At 38.9% G+C, this 14,913-nt stretch overlaps 1 protein-coding gene and 1 pseudogene across 4 annotated transcripts in view; both read left to right on the top strand.

Annotated features, from left to right (window-relative positions):
* RBP2 (retinol binding protein 2) overlaps window positions 1-14,913 on the top strand; it is a 67,293-nt gene that overhangs the window by 24,970 nt on the left and 27,410 nt on the right. Inside the window, exon 1 of one of the 4 annotated variants that reach the window (XM_040480325.1) lies at window positions 3,479-3,603. The exons of 2 other annotated variants lie outside the window; for them this stretch is intronic. The gene's annotated coding sequence lies outside the window, so the exon portion shown is untranslated. Of the gene's footprint in view, window positions 1-3,478; window positions 3,604-9,907; window positions 9,932-14,913 lie in introns of those variants that run through there. One more of the 4 variants, XM_040480327.1, reaches the window with a different exon arrangement.
* On the top strand, window positions 1,554-9,921 carry LOC121034184 (protein farnesyltransferase/geranylgeranyltransferase type-1 subunit alpha-like; annotated as a pseudogene).

The following is a 14,913-nucleotide window of genomic DNA, read 5'->3' as shown; positions in this document are numbered from 1 at the left end:
GTTTTTCCAGCACCCTTTATCGAAGAGACTGTCTTTTCCCCATTGTATATTCTTGCCTCCTTTGTTATAGATTAATTGACCTTATAGGTGTGGATTTATTTCTGGACTGTCTGCTCTGTTCCATTGATATATGTGTCTGTTTTTAATGCCAAACCCTACTGTTTTGTTTACTGCAAATTTGTAGTGTATCTTGGAATCTGGGATTGTGTTACCTGAAACTTTGTTCTTCTTTCTCAAGATTGCTTTGACTGTTTGGGGTCTTTTGTGGTTCCATGCACATTTATAAAAAACTCTTTAAATCAGTCAAAAGTCTAAAAACCCAATTTCAAATGAACAAGGGACATGAAAAAGCAGCTCACAGAAAAAAAATGTCCACAAGTATTTGAAAACATGCTCAATTATAATAGAATAAATTCATTTTAAAACAACAGAATACATTTTTAGAAACCTATCTGATTGACAAAGATTTCTAAAAAATTACTTGTTAATACACAGGGTTGCCAAGAATGTGATGAAACAGAACCCTCATATGCTGGGACAACCTATTAAAAACATTTTCTGTAATGTGTAGAAAAACATATGCACAAGATGGATCAGAATTGCAGTCTGTAATTACAAATGACAGGAAACAACCCAAATGACCTTCCAGTCAGGACTGGCTAAATTAATTATGGTACTTGTAAGGAGTTGGATACTATACAGCAGTCAAAAAGAATAAGAAAGCTCTCTGTGTATTAATATGAAAATTTGCTAAGAGAAACAAAAGAAAAATATGGATCAAAGTTTGTCGGATTCTCCTTTTTGGATAAAAAGGCAAGAAGTGGGAAATGTCTTTGTATCTGATTTTATATATGGAAAGAAACTCTGGAAAGGTACACAAGAAATTACTAAAAATGGTTTCTTGCTTAGCAATAGCAGCAGCAGGAACTGAACCAATAGCAGGACTTTTCACTGTGTATTTTTTCATGCTTGAATTTCAAGCCAGGTGAATATGTTAGAGATAAATAAGAACAAAGTAGATCATATGTGCTGATTTGGAAATATTTCTTAGATATATTAAATGGAAATGTCAGATATTCCTTACATATGATGGAAGGAAAGGTCAGTGGGAAACAGTTTCCATCTAGAAACTGTTGGAGGAGGGGCAGGGATAGCCCCCTTGAGAAGAGTTGGTCTAGAGTGACTGCTGCCAGTGCCCTACCTCCTCCTAACTATTGGTTAGAGGGTGGGAGAGGGTGGGGAGACCCAAGGATGGCAAATGGACCCCATCTTAGGCCTGAGCCATTTGATCCCTGTGGCCCTAGGAGGGATGAAGATTTATGATCTCTTGTTCTCCTGGCCTGCCTTCTGGGTGCAAAAGTGGGGAAGGGGCACAATTTGCATAAAAACTAAAGCAAGGCCCAGTACTGCCTGATAGCTGAAGGAACTACCAGGTCTCCTTCCTCCTGAGGACTCTGGTGAAGACAAATCTAAAGGCTCATACCTGATTAGCACCAATCATTTACTCAGGGCCCCGATGAGGGCTCTGGGCTTGAGATCCCACATCTCACAGCATGGGGAACAGACTTGCCTGGCCCCAGCAGCCTCATAGGAGTGTCCACTTGGAAAACATTGAATCTGACTCAAACACACGGCTGAGGTTGGCAACCTATCAGGCCAGTGAAGGGCACCACGTTCAGGTACTCCTCACCTACATTGCCCCAAAGAGAACGACATGCCCCTAGTGGCGGCCTTGAGGTCACTGTGGGCATGTGGGCAGCCATGCAATGACCATTACTAATACCTGTTCCTGAGGCCTGGCTCTCCCAAGTCCAGAGGGCAGCACTCGTGGAATGCAGGGCACTGAAGGGACCATAAAAGACTGATGCTTTCTGTGGTCCAACATCTTTGGCCGCCCTCAGCTCTCTTTTTATACCTGGGCTTCATGGGAATTTTGTTTTTGCTTGTTTGTTTTGTAGCTCTCCCATGTTTAGTGCATAAAATGTGCTACATTAATGCTTCTTGCACTTTGGCAGGTATCAGAATCACCTGGGGAGCTAATAAGGCATGCCCAGGATCATTAAAGTAGCATAAGGCCTACCCTCTGTATTTTCACCAACTACATTGGGGTAATTCTGATAGGGCCAAAGTTGGAGAACCACTGCACTAAGCTATTTTCAAACATTACACAATTTAATTCTCAACACCGCCTTAATAAGTATATATTATTTTCTTCAACTAGAAAACAAGACCTTACCGGTCAGATAAAAGAGTGTCTGGGTTCAAATCCACAATCTTCTTACTAGCTGTGTGACCCTTGGAAGGTACATAACCTCTCTGAACCTCATCTTCGTCAACCTCATAGTGGGACTTCAGTGACATTCTCTCTCTTGAAGGGCAGCTGAGAGAGTTAAATGAAACAAGCCAGGACAAGTGCTTGGCACACTCAATAAAAGATCATGATTGCTATTCTAATCATGGGTTAAACCACTTATTGGAAACAAAACACTGTATAATAAAAGGTTTTGAATGGGCACATCTTCATTGATTTTAACACATCAAATGGCATTTGACAAACGGTGCAAAAGAATATGGACCAATATCTAATTGATTAAATCACCAATGTTCTCATTTAATTTGAGGTTCTTAAAAAGAAAGATTGCTGGTAGCTTATAGCGTCATTCATAGTCAAAATCCTTCTGTCTTTCCTTCACAAAGAATGCAGAAAATTGGGGCTCCTGCCTGAGAAATACCCTCCCCATTTACACTCAAGAGCAGCAGTCTTCACTCTACAAATATTTGTTTATTCCTCATCTACAATGTGCTAGTCACTGGGGATATGGCAGTAAACAAAACAGAGAGACAGTCAATAATCCTCTAATCTCAGGGAGAAAGAGATAGTAAATAAACAGATGTTCCCTAATCTGAGAAAAGCCAGAAATTCCTTAGTTCTGGTGGCAGAAAATTTCAGCAGGGAGCAGTTTCCATCTGTCAGGATTGCCAAGGGCATTCCAAGAATCCTTGACAGAAAGGCAGGGACAGCTCCCTTGGGAAGAGGTGGTCAGGAGTGACTCACCCTTGCTAGTTCCCCACATCCTCCCAACTGCTGGTAAAAGTGTAGGGCAAGGTGGGAAGGAAGAGGGGGTTGCAAGTGGGCTCCTCCCTGAGCTAAAGCAATTTGATCCCTGTGGCCCTGGGAAGAATGAGTGTTTGTGACCTCCTGTTCTCCTGGCCTGCCTTCTGGGCACAAAAGTGGAGAAGGGGAACAATTTACATGAAAACTAAAGCGAGACGCAGCTCTGTGTAGTGGCTGAAGGAACTCGAGGTCCCCTCCCTCTCGGGGTCTCTGGTGAAGACAAATCTGGTCTTGTCCAGTTCCAATAACAAACACAGGCCAGACAGACCAGTTGCAAGGGCATTCAACAAAGGGAGGGGAAGGAGTGGGCCCTGAGGAGAAGCTGAGTAAGCATTCAGCGGATGCCTTTTCCCTGGTAGGACCTGCTTTCTTGCCTCAGGAGGAAACAGGGTGGAGCTGGGCAGGCCTGGGCTCTAAAGGCTGCCTTGATTAACTGGAGCCAGTGAAGAGCCCAGATGCTGGCAGCCAGATGCTCCTGAGAACTGCAGGTAAATGCCTGGAAATCTGCTGTGCTTGCTCTTAGCTGACTGATTTATCTTAGACCCAAGCTTCTTGAGAGATCCACATCTTCACTTTCTCGTGTGCTCTCCAGAAAGGTTCTTGCAATTTAGAAAGACTGGGTTACAACTGATGAGTTCCCGCAGGCTTAAGACTCACCTAAGGGATTCTACAGAGAGGTTGATAAATTCAGAAGTGGAGATGCCCAGGCAACAGAGAAAATGAAACATCTGGGTGTGTGATTTGTTAGTATGAATGGAGAGTTCAGGGGTCCTAGGGTAGAACTTTTGAAATTGGGGTTCTGCCAATTTTAAGTTAGTTGGTCCTCCTGGGATGGAAGGTGTAGGCAATAATACTGGCTGAATTGTTGAGTGGCAATTGCTTTCCTTCATCCACTGTCTCTTACTTTCTTCCCCCAGTATCCCCACTACCACCACACCATCCTCTACACACAGATCTGAGAACAAAGAGCATGGTGAAGCTGTATGTTGTTGAGGACTTATCACAAGCCAAATCCTTTCTAGGAGCTTGATCTCCACCCCCGTACCATAGTTACCACCTCAGAATAAACGCATGCTGGGTGCCAGGACGCTGCTAAGACCTTTATGTGTGTCACTTCCTTTAATTGCTACAATGACCCTGAGACACATGATTCTGACACTCAAAAAAGGCAAGTGTCTTGGTATCCCACTGTTAGGAAGGGGTGAAACCTGGATTCAAAACTTGGCGTGGCCAACCCCAAAACTTTTTAAAAGATTTTATTTTTCCTCTCCACTGTTTTTCTCTTCCGTTTCTATTACTCTCTAGCAATGTTCGTTGTTTTTTTAAATACAATTTATTGACAAACTGGTTTCCATACAACACCCAGTGCTCATCCCAACGAGTGCCCTCCTCATTGCCCATCACCCACTTTCCCCTCTCCCCCACACCCCATCAACCCTCAGTTTGTTCTCAGAATCCAAGAGTCTCTTATCTCTTTCCTCCCTCCTTCTCTGTAACTTTTTATTTTTCCTTTCCTCTCCCCCATGGTCTTTAAATCATAGTCCTATACCAGCAGCATCAGCACCATCTGGGAACTTCATAGAAATGTAACTTCCTGGGCCCTACCCCAGATCCAGTAAATCAGAAATTCCAGGGCTAGTGCCCAACAATCTGTGTGCGTGTGTGTATGTGTGTGTTTCCACACTGGTATCTTTTATTCTTTTTTCAATGAAAGTATAATGAACATACAGTGTCACATTAGTTTCATGTGTTTAACATGTTGTGTTCAACAATTGAATACATTACAAAGTGCTCACCATGATAAGTGTAGTTACCATCTGTGACCATATACTGTTATTACAAAACTATTGACTATTTCCCTATGCTGTGGTCTTCAGCCCCTTCACTTACTTATTTTATAACTGGAAGTTTATACCTCTTAATACCCTGTATCTATTTCACCCATCTACCCTTCAGCCACCTCCCCTCTGACAACCATCAGTTTGTTCTCTGTATTTAAGAGTCTGTTTTTTTGTTTGTTTGTTTGTTCCTTTGCTTTGTTTTTTTTAGATTCTAGATATAAATGATATGATGTTTGTCTTTGTCTGACTTATTTCATTTAACATAATACCCTCTAAGTCCATTCATGTCACAGATGGCAAGTTCTTATTCTTTTTTATTACTGAGTAATACTTCAGTGTGTGTGTGTGTGTGTGAGATATATATATATATATATCTTCTTTATTTGCTTATCTATCAGTAGATACTTGGGCTGCTTCTGTATCTTGGTTGTTGTAAACAGTACTGAAGTAAACACAGGGGTGCATATATATTTTCAAGTTAGTGTTTTCATTTTGAGAGGAAGATAAATAACCAGTAGTAGAATTAATGGATCATATGGTATTTTTATTTTTAATTTTTTGAGGAACCTCTAGTTTTCGCTAGTGCTCGTACCAATTGACATTCCCACCAACATTGCATGAGGGTTCCTTTTTCTCCACATCCTCACCTACACTTTTATTTCCTGCCCTTTAAATACTAGCCATTCTGACTGATGTGAGGTGATATCTCACTGTGATTTTGATTTGCATTTCCCTGATGATTAGAGATGCTGAGCATTTCTTTAGGTGTCTGTGGGTACATGTGTCTGTTCAAGATATTAATACCCCTGTTTTCTTCTAGGAGTTTTATGGCTTCAGGTCTCACATTTAGGTGTTAATCCATTTTGAGTTTTTTTTTGTATAGTGTAAGAAAGTTGTCCAGTTTCATTCTTTTGCATTGTACATCTTCTATGGAAAAGCGTCTATTTGAGTCCTCTGCCCATTTTCAATTGGATTATTTGGGGGGTTTTTGATGTTGATTTATATAAGTTCTCTATATATTTTGGATATTAATCCCTTAATCAAGTATATAATTTGTAAATATCTTCTCCCATTTAGTAGGTTGACTTTTCACTTTGTTGATGGTTTCCTTGACTGTGAAGAAGCTTTTTATTTTGGTATAGTCCCGATAGTTGATTTTTGCTTTTGTTTCCTTTGCCTGAGGAAACATACCTAGAAAATGTTGCTAAGGCCAATGTCTGAGATATTAATACCCCTGTTTTCTTCTAGGAGTTTTATGGCTTCAGGTCTCACATTTAGGTCTTTAATCCATTTTGAGTTTATTTTTTTGTATGGTATAAGGAAGTTGTCCAGTTTCATTCTTTCGCATGTAGCTGTCCAGTTTTCCCAGTACCCTTTATTGAAGAGACTGTCTTTTCCCCATTGTGTATTCTTGCTCTCTGGGTTATAGATTATTTGATCAGATAGGCATAGGCTTATTTCTGGACTGTCTATTCTTTTCCATTGATCTATATGTCTGTTTTTGTGCCAATACCATACGGTTTTAATTACAGAAGTTTGTAGTATATATTGAAATCTGGGATTGTGTTACTTCCACCTTTGTTTTTCTTTCTCAGGATTACTTTGGTTATTTGGAGTCTTTTGTGGTTCCATAAAAATTTTAGTATTATTTGTTCTAGTGTTGCAAAAAATGTTCTTGGTATTTTGATAGGGATTGCATTGAACCTGTAGATTGCTTTAGGTAGTGTGGACATTATAGCATTATTAATTCTTCCAGTCATGAGCATGTTATAGTTTTCCATTTTTTATGTGTTGTCTTTCGGTTCTTTCATCAGTGTCTTATCGTTTTCAGAGTATGGGTCTTTCACCTCCTTTGTTAAATGTATTTTTTTTTGGTGCAGCTGTAAATAGGATTATTTTCTTAATTTCTATTTCTATGGTTTTGTTATTAGTGTCTAGAAATGCAACTGATTCCTGTATGTTAACTTTGTATTCTGCAACTTTACTGAATGCATCTATCAGTTCTAATAGTTTTTGGTGGAGTCTTTAGGGTTTTCCATATGTAGTATCATGCCATCTACAAATAGTGACATTTTTACTTCTTCTCTACCAATTTAGATGCCTTTTATTTCTTTGTGTTGTCTAATTGCTGTGGCTAGGACTTCTAATACTATGTTGAATAAAAGTAGTGAGAGTGGACATCTTCGTCTTGCTCCTCATCTTGGAGGAAATGCTTTCAGTTTTTCACCATTGAGTATGTTGTTAGCTGTGGATTTTTTATATGTTGACTTTATTATGTTGAAGTATGTTCTCTCTAAACACACTTTGTTGAGACTTTTTATCATAAATAGATGTTGTATTTTGTCAAATGTTTTTTCTGCATCCATTGAAGTGGTCGTATTTTTTTTATAGTTCCTCTTGTTAAAATGATATGTAGATACTGATTTGTAGATACTGAACCACCTTTGCATCCATAGAATAAGTCTTATTTGATCATGGTGAATGATTTTCCTAATGTATTGTTGGATTTGGTTTGCTAATATTTTGTTGAGATTTTGTGCATCTATGTCCATAAGAGATATTGGCCTATAGTTTTCTTTATAGTAATATCTTTGGTTTTGGCATCAGGTAATGCTTGCCTTGTAGAAATTTGAAAGTTTTCCTTTCTTTTCTATTTTTTAGAATAGCTTGAGAAGAATAGGTATTCTTTTTAAATGCTTTGTTAGAATTCAACTGTGAAGCCATCTGGTCCTAGACTTTTGTTTATTGGGAGTTTTTCCTTTATTATTGATTCAATTTCATTGCTAGCAATCTGTTCAAAGATAGTACATTTCTAGGACTGTATCCATTTATTCCAAGTTGTCCAATTTGTTGACATATAATTTTCCATACTATTCTTTTATAATTGTTTGTATTTCTGTGGTGTTAGTTGTTATTTCTCCTCCTTCTGTTCTGATTTTATTTGACTCCTTTCTTTTTTCTTGATGAGTCTGGAAAAGGCTTATCAATTATGTTTATCGTTTCAAAGAACCAGCTCTTGATTTCATTGATCTTTTCACTTGCTTTTTTCAGTATTTCATTTATTTTTGTTCTCATCTTTATGATTTCCTTCCTTCTATTAGCTTTGGATTTTATTTGTTATTTTTCTAATTCCTTTAGGTTGTTTGACATTTTTCCTGGTTTTTGAGGTAGACCTGTATTGCTATATGCTTTTCTCTTAGAACTGCTATTGCTGTTTCCCAAAGATTTGGAACTATTGTGTTTTCATTTTCATGTCTCCATGAATTTTTTTAGTTTCCTTTTTCACCCATTGGTTGTTTGAGAACATATTTTTTAGCCTCCATGTGTTTGTGTTTTTTTCTTATAAGTTTTTTCTAGTTTTATACCATTGGGGTCAGAAAAGATGCTTGATATGATTTCAATCTTCTTAAGCTTATTAGGACCTCTTTTGTTGCCTAACATATGATCTATCCTGGAGAATGTTCCATGTGAACTTGAAAATAATTTGTATTCTGATGTTTTTTGATGGAATGTTCTGAATATATCTGTTAGGTCGAGCTGGTCTAATGTGTCATTTGAAGCCACTATTTCCTTGTTGATTTTCTGTCCAGATGATCTATCCATTGATGTAAATGGAATGTCAAAGTTCTCTACTATTATTGTATTACTGTCAATCTCTTCCTTCATGTCTGTTAATATTTGCTTTATGTATTTAGATCCTCCAGTGTTGTGTGCATAGCTATTTACAATTGTTATATCCTATTGTTGGATTGATTCCTTTTCGTTATGTCATGCCCTTCTTTTCCTCTTCTACAGTCTTTGCTTTAAAGTCTACTTGGTCTGCAGAAAGAAACGATAGTGGCTGAACCCAGAGAAGTGGTGGTGTCCCCTATGGACAATGGGTTCCTCAGCCTGGACTCACCCACTTATGTCCTGTACATGAAGAGAGCAGAATGGGCAGATATAGGGGTGCCTGGGTGGCTCAGTTGGTTAAGTGTCCGACTTCGGCTCAAGTCATGATCTCATGATTTGTGAGTTCAAGCCCCACGTCGGGCTCTGTGCTGACAGCTTGGAGCCTGGAGGCTGCTTCAGATTCTGTGTCTCCTTCTCTCTCTGCTCTTCCCCCACCCACACTCTGTCTCTCTCTCTCTCTCTAAAATAAATAAACATTAAAAAAAAAAAAAGATTGGGCAAATATAGATCTAGTGCCACAGAATTATGGCCCCAATACAGTGGTCTAGATCATTTGTAACAAATAATTTAGAAATGTTTATGATTATTTTGGGCTTGTTCTGCAATATGATGAAAGAAGTGAATGAGCTTTTAAACTAACCAGAGGTGTTATTGAGTCAAATGCAGCCAATTATACAGTGTGGCATTTTTGGAGAGTTCTCTTAAAGTCACTTCAAAAAGATCTACATGAAAAAATGTACTATATCACTGCAATAATTGAGGAACATCTGCAAAACTATCAAGTTTGGCATTATAGGAGAGTACTAGCGGACTGGCTAAAAGATCCATCTCAGGAGTTTGAGTTTATTGCTGATATTCTTAATTGGATGCAAAGGAATTATCATCCCTGGCAATATCAACAATGGGTTATTCGGGAATTTAAATTTTGGGATAATGAGCTGCGGCATGTGGACCAACTTTTTTTTTTTTAAGTTTATTTATTTATTTATTTATTTATTTTGAGAGAGAGAGAGAGAGAGAATGAATGTGCATGGGTGGGACAGAGAGAGATGGAGAGAGAGAGAGAAACCTAAGCAGGCTCTGCACTGTCAGCACAGAGTCCGATGTGGGACTCAAACTCATGAATGGTGAGATCATGGCCTGAGCTGAAGCCTGATACAACCGACTGAGCCACTCAGGTGCTACAGTGAGTGGACCAACTTCTTAAAGAGGATGTGAGAAATAACTCTGTCTGGAATCAAAGATACTTCACATCTGACACCAATGGCTACAAAGATCATGCTGTATTGTAGAGAGAAGTCCAGTTAGTAATATGCTTCACTTCTTTACTCATTAAAACAACATTTGTGTGTCTATCATGTCTCAGGCATTGGAGATACAGCAAAGATCAAGACTGCCCTTGATCCTGCCCTCATGGAACTAATAGGACAGAATACTTAGATGAACTGTATAATGACAAATTTACAGATACTGTAATATATCTCTACTTTGTAGTGTCTTACGTTTCTTGAAATATTGTTGCTACTACAGATTGAGAAGAAATCAGATTTCATAGTATCTCAGAAGCTTTATTTTAAAACTATCTCATTAAATTCTGGTGCCCTTTAGATAATAGTCTCCACTGACCATGTTATCATTGCAGAATTTGGAGCAGGGTAAGTCTTTGTTGTAAGGGGCTGTCCTCTATAGATTGTAGGATGTTGAGCAGCAGTCCTGGCCTTTGGCTGTAACAAACAAAAACATCCCCAGACATTGACAAATGTCCCCTGTGGGGCAAAACCATCCCCAGTTGAAATTGCTCTTTTAGCATACAAAAAGCTGTTGTGAGAACGAGGGTTTTCTGAATTGGCATGGATTTCTATGTTAATATCCATAAACATTAATAGCCACCTCTTTTCAGGAAAAAAAAATGTCTACTTGATTTTATCTAAGTATTGCTATCCTGGCTTTTTTTTTTTTCTCACTTTGATTTGCATGGTATATGTTTTTCCATCCCTTCACTTTGAATCTGTATGTGACTTAAGGTCTGAAGTGAGTCTCTTGTAGACAGCATATAAATGGGTATTATTTTTTTATCCATTCAGTCACCCTATGTTTTTTGATTGGAGCATTTGGTTTATTTATATTTAAGGAAATTTTTTTAAGTTTATTTATTTATTTTGAGAGAGAGAGAGAGAGAGAGAGAGAGAGAGCATACATGTGTATACACATGTATGAGGGTGGGGAGGGGCAGAGAGAGCGGGAGAAAGAGAATCCCCAGCAGGCTCCATGCTGTCGGTGTGGAGCCCAGCTCAGGTCTCGATCTCAAAAACCATGAGATCATGACCGGAGCTGAAATCAAGAGTCAGACACTTAACCAACTGAACCACCCAGGTGCCCCATTTAAGGTAATTATTGATAGGTATATACTTATTGCCATTTTGTTAATTGTTTTCTGGTTGATTTTGTAGTTCTTCTGTTTCTTCTTTCATCTCTTCATCTTTTCCTTTGTTGTCTGATGACTTTCTTTAGTGTTGTGCTTGGGTTCCCCTTCTTTTTATTTATTTATTTTTTGTATCTACTATAGGTTTCAGATTTGTGATTACCATCAGTTTCATATATAACATCTTATGTATATAGCAGTCTGTATTAAGTTTGTCGCTTAAGTTTAAATACATTCTAAAAGCACTAAAATTTTACTCCCCTCACCATGTTTTATGTGTACAATGTCATATTTTACATCTTAATTTTCTTGTATCACTTGACTAATTTTTATGGATATAATTGATTTTTACTAGTTTAATGTTTTAACCTTCATATGACTTTATAAGTGATTAATCTACTATCTTTACTACATGCTTGCTTTTACCAGTGAAATTTTTTCCTTTCATAATTTTCTTACTTCCAGTTATGGTCTCCTCTTTTTCCACTTAAAGAATTCCCTTTACCATTTTTTTGTAAGGATGGTTTAGTGTTTATGAACTCCTTTAACTTTTGTTTGTCTGGGAAACTGTATCTCCTCTTCTTTTCTGAATGATAACGTTAGTGGGTAGAATATTCTTGGTTGTAGGTTTTTTACTTTTTGGTACTTTGAATATATCATGCCACTCCCTTCTGGCCTATAAAGTTTCTGCTGAAAAATTAGCTTATAGCCTCATAGGATTTTCTTTGTATATAACTATTTTCTTTTCTCTTGCTGCTTTTTCTTCTTTGTTTAATCCTCACAGCTTTCATTACTATTTCTTTTTTTTAATATAATTTATTGTCAAATTGGCTAACATACAGTGTGTAAAGTGTGCTCTTGGTTTTGGGGTAGATTCCTATGGTCCATCGCTTACATACAACACCCAGTACTCATCCCAACAAGTGCCCTCCTCAGTGCCCATCACCCATTTTCCCCTCTCTACCACTCCCCCCCCCATAAACCCTCAGTTTGTTCTCTGTATTTAAGAGTCTCTTATGATTTACCTCCCACCCTCTATGTTTGTAACTGTATTTTTCCCCTTCCCTTCCCCCACGGTATTCTGTTGTTTCTCAAGATCCATATATGAGTGAAAACATATGATTTCTGTCATTCTCCAACTGACTTATTTCACTCAGGGTAATACCTTCCAGTTCCATCCACATTGCTGCAGATGGCACGATTTCATTCTTTCTCATTGCCAGGTAGTATCCCATTATATATATAAACCACATCTTTATCCATTCATCAGTTGATGGACAGTTAGGCTCTTTCCATAATTTGGCTATTGTTGAAAGTACTGCTATAAATATTGGGGTACATGTGCTCCTATGAATCAGCACTCCTATATCCTTTGGATAAATTCCTAGTAGAGCTATTGCTGAGTCGTAGGGTAGTTCTATTTTTAATTTTCTGAGGAACCTCTACACTGTTTTCCAGAGTGGCTGTACCAGTTTGCATTCCCACCAGCAGTGCAAGAGGATTCCCATCTCTCCACATCCTTTCCAGCATCTGTTTTTTCCTGAGTTGTTCATTTTAGCCACTCTGACCAGTGTGAGGTGGTATCTCAGTGTGGTTTTGATTTGTATTTCTCTGATGATGAGTGATGTAGAGCATCTTTTAATGTGTCTGTTGGCCATCTGAATGTCTTCTTTGAAAAAGTGTCTATTCCTGTCTTCTGCCCATTTCTTCACTGGATTATTTGTTTTTTCAGTGTTGAGTTTGGTAAGTTCTTTATAGATTTTGGATACTAGCCCTTTATCCAATATGCCATTTGAAAATATCTTCTCCCATTCCGTCAGTTGCCTTTTAGTTTTATTGATTGTTTCCTTTGCAGTGCAGAAGCCTTTTATCTTGATGAGGTCCCAATAGTTCATTTTTGCTTTAAATTCCCTTGCTTTTGGAGATGTGTCAAGCAAGAAATTGCTGCAGCTGAAGTCAAAGAGATTGTTGCCTGATTTCTCCTCTAGAGTTTTGATGGTTTCCTGTCTGATATTTAGGTCTTTCATCCATTTTGAGTTTATTTTTGTGTATGGTGTAAGAAAGTGGTCTAGGTTCATTCTTCTGCATGTCGCTGTCCAGTTCTCCCAGGACCGTTTGCTAAAAAGACTGTCTTTTTTCCATTGGATACTCTTTCCTGCTTTGTCAAAGATTACTTGGCCATATATGTGTGGGTCCAATTCTGGGTTCTCTATTCTATTCCATTTGTCTGTGTCTGTTTTTGTACCTTCTCCTTCTGCTTTTAAAATTCTCTGCTTAGGGCGCCTGGGTGGTGCAGTCGGTTAAGCGTCCGACATCAGCCAGGTCACGATCTCACGGTCCGCGAGTTCGAGCCCCGCGTCGGGCTCTGGGCTGATGGCTCAGAGCCTGGAGCCTGTTTCCGATTCTGTGTCTCCCTCTCTCTCTCTGCCCCTCGCCCGTTCATGCTCTGTCTCTCTCTGTCCCAAAAATAAATAAATGTTGAAAAAAAAATTTTTTTAATTCTCTGCTTATTACTAATTTTTGTCATTTTTACTTTTTAAAATTATTGTGTGTCTGGTGCGGACCTCCTGGGTTTATCTTGTTAGTGCCTGTCTGTGCTTCTGGGCCCAAGATGCCTGTTTCCTTCCCCCATATTATGGAAGGTTTCACTGATTATTTCTTCAAATAAGTTTTCTGCCCCTTTCTGTTTCTCACCTCCTTCTGGGATGGCTCTAATGTGAATGTTATTACATTTGATGATATTGCTGGGTCCCTTAATCTATTCTCATTCTTTATTATTATTTTTTCCTGTTCACCTTGGTTACTTTTTATTATCCTGTCTTCCAGATCACTGACTCATTCCTTTGTGTCCTCTAATCGTCTGTTAATTGTTTCCACTGTATTTTTAAAATTTCAGTTATTGAATTCTTCAGCTCTGATTTGTTATTTTTTATATTTTGTCTTTGTTGAAGTTCTTATTGTGCTCATCTACTTTTCTGTTAAGTCTAGTGTGTATCCTTATGACTATTACTTTGAATTCTTTATTAGGAATATTGCTTAAGATGTTTCATTTAGTTCTTTTACTGTGACTTTGTCTGATTTTTTCATTTGGGAGATATTCCTCTGTCAACTCATTTTGTCTCTCTGTGTTTGTTTCTATGTATTAGGTAGGTCAGCTACATCTCCTAGTCTTGAAAGTTGTGGCCTTGTGAAGTAGGGGTCTTGTGGTGCCATATAGTGCAATCCTCTCTGGTCACCAGAACCAGGCACTTCAGGAGTATCCCCTGCGTGGGCTGCATGCATCCTCCTCTTGAGACTAAACTGTAATTGCCTTCAGCCCAACTGGCTTCAATGACCTGCTTTGCCTGCTATGGGCATACTGGGCAGGGTTTGGTCCCTGTTGAGAGTCCTGTCTGAGGTCGCTGAGGTCTTGTTGGTGGGTGGGGCTGGCAGTCAGATTAGCTGTTTGCACTTAGCCTCTCTGCCACAGCTGCAGGCATACAAAGGGCAGGGCTTGCTCTCTGGACAGTCAGGTAAGAGGCCCATCTGCTACAACTGCAATGCTGGTGCGTAGAATTATCTTCCTCCCTCCCCAGGGCAGGAGTCACTTTGGAGTGGCACCAGTCCTGGCCACAGTTGCCTACAGAGTCTCAAAGGACAGGAGCTGTTTTGGAGGGATACCTGAAGAAGCTAGCAGGTTGGGCATGGTGGGCTCTGCAGGGAAACACAGGGGCAGGGCTCACAGGCTAGCAGGGTAGATGGAGAGTATTAGCTCTAGCTCCCACAAACATCAGGCCATCTAGACTGGAGGAGAAGAAGAGAAATTCTTTTCTTCCTGGAGATGTCTCCTAAAAATGCCTGCCTCACCAGCACACATTTTAAGA

Source organism: Herpailurus yagouaroundi, unplaced genomic scaffold, assembly GCF_014898765.1.
Source record: "Herpailurus yagouaroundi ecotype Mexico unplaced genomic scaffold, PumYag 159, whole genome shotgun sequence".
Classification (NCBI taxonomy): Eukaryota; Metazoa; Chordata; class Mammalia; order Carnivora; family Felidae; genus Herpailurus; species Herpailurus yagouaroundi.
Note: the sequence above shows the minus strand (reverse complement) of the source record. Positions and strands in the feature narration are given on the sequence as shown.